This window comes from Gallinula chloropus, assembly GCF_964237585.1.
Source record: "Gallinula chloropus genome assembly, chromosome: 5".
NCBI classification, from domain to species: Eukaryota; Metazoa; Chordata; class Aves; order Gruiformes; family Rallidae; genus Gallinula; species Gallinula chloropus.
In genome coordinates this window covers 17,579,705-17,582,137 of record NC_140090.1, presented here as the reverse complement: position 1 = coordinate 17,582,137, position 2,433 = coordinate 17,579,705, and positions in this window count along the sequence as shown.

Here is a 2,433-nt window from a genome sequence, read left to right as displayed (position 1 = left end):
CTTGCGGGGCACGACACGTCCCAGCTGCACCCAGTTAACCTAGGCATCTTCATCCCTTGTTCAATCCCAGCAGGTTGGAGGGCTGGGGCACAGCTCCGTGCCCAGCTGGTGCCCAGGCAGCACCTCTGCCCCCAGCCAGGCTCAGAGAGCTGGGCAGTGGGCAAGGCTTCTTGCAGGCAATGAGGCAGAGATGCTCACCTTCAGGTGACGCGCCATGCTGGCTCTTGTGGCAGCCCAGTACATGGGTGCAGGGCTGTAAAGTGCTCCTTGAGTCCCACCACCACCTCCTCCCCATGTGGGACCACCACCCTTCCCCCCCTTCCCCTGCCCTGCCCATTGCCCCCCAGCCCCTCAGGGGCAACGCTGGATCTACTTGTGCCTCTTTATTAGGGAGCGTTTGTACATTTATAAAACAGTGACACACATCTCTCACGTTCACCAGCACGAGGGCGTTGGCACCAGCCCTCCCATCGCGTGCCCATGCCCACCCTGCTCAGGGCTCACCGCTCCCGCTGGCAGGGAGGGGGCTGCATCCTACACACCCCCCACCCACCGTAGGAGACCTTTGTGTAGGGCTGGCTGGCACGGCCATGGCGTGTCCCCAGGTTAACGCATGGCACCCCCCCCAGGAACACCCCTGTTTGCGCCTGGGTGGGTGCAGGGGGGGCCTGTGGTGAGCTGGCCTGGGGTGCTCTGGAACAACTCCGTGGGGAGCAGCACTGTGCCTGCCCTGCCAGGATGCTTGCTGTGTGCCCCCGTGCAGGGGTACACGGGACACCCTGCAGCCAAGTACTTGCACCAATGGGGAACACATTTCTGTGCGGGTGCGTATTTGGGGGGGCTGTTGGGCTGCACGTCCCCAGAGGCAGGGCTGCCAAGCATGTCACCAGGCCAGTGCACCAGCCTCTGCCCTGCCTGTCCCTGTGTGGGGCCCTGGGGGCTGTGAGGACCATGGCTCCTCCTGCATCTATGGCTTTGGCCACGGAACGGCCGCGTCCCTGCGGGCACTGGTGATGGGCACTGAGCCGGCAGGGCCAGGGGCCACCTGGCTCAGCCCCAGCCTCCCCCAGCAGTACCGAATTCCTGCTCTGGGGTCCCCCTCTCTACTGTGTGTGTCGAGGGGGGCTTTGCCAGCCCACCCCCCTCCTGAGATATTTTGGGGCGGTTTGCCCTGCGCTGGTGTCTGCTACAGTGGAGGGGAGGAGGCGATGTCCGACGGGACAGGGGGAGCGCTGTGGGTCCTGCCGTGGGTCCTGCCGTGGGTCCTGCCATCTCAGGGCAGGCAGGAGGCCTGTGGGTGCCGATCCTGGCCAAGGCTCCGGCTGGTGGGTCGGGCTGTGACAGTCCAGGCAGTGCTGGGCATGGGGCACCCTCCTAATGATGTACTGTCTGGGGGAGGCACAGCGGGTGCTCAGCACCCTGGGAGGGGGTGGGAGTGTGGCAAGGGGAACGTGCACGGTGCAAAAGAGTGGTGACAGGCAGGGGAGCAAGGGCAGACCCTCCCCACACCACCTGGGCTGTGCTGGGTGGCTGCACCAAGGGATGAGCCACTTTGGGCAATACCTGGGGGAGAAGAGGATGGGCAGGACTGGGGTGGGGGTCCTGGGGAGCACGGCGGGCTGGGGGCAGTAGAGGGGGGAGGCAGTAGGGTTGCAGTGCTGCAATGACTGGGGACTATTGGGGGCCAACACTGGAGTGGTGGGGAGTCACAGTGCAGGGGTCTGGCTGGGAACAGCAATGAGGGGCTGCAGCCCTGGCAGGCTGCATGAGGCTGGGGAGGGGTGGGCAGATGTTTGGGGGGGGTGTCACAGTGGTGGTGGTGCCAGGGGTCAGGGTGGTACCATGCAGGTGTGGCTGCAGGTGGGGTGTCCCTGGGCTGGCCGGGGTCCGTGCTGCTCAGAGGGGTGCCCTGCGAAGCTGCCCTGCCCTGCAGCAGGTGTGTGGGAGGGGAGATCATGGTCCCTGGGGCTGGCAGAAGCTATTCCAGACACATCTCTCCCCTGGGGGGCGGGGGGAAACATGCAGGGCAGAGACCTCCACCCAGGAGGGGTCATCAGGGGAGGGCTTGGAGGGGCTGGCAGAATCCCCAGCTTACCCCCTGCGTGCTCTGCATTGCTGTGCCCCTCTGCCCTGCACCCCACTGCACCCCCGACCCCTCCTGCAGTGTGCCCATCCCCCTCCATGGTGTGTGCTTGAGACAAGGCCGGGCCCACACGCTGGGGGCAAGAGGGGGGGACAGGCAAAAGGGCTTGGGGAGCCAGTGCTGAGGCAGCTCTGGCAGCATCGCCAGGGGCGAACAGTGCGGCTGGTCCCCGTGGGGAGGTGGGGGGAGGTGGGGCCTGCGACCACTGCGCCTGGTGCTGCGGCAGTCCCTCTCCATGCTGATGGTGGGGAGGGAGGTGCCGGGGGGCTGCCCCCCAGTCCCAAGCTGGC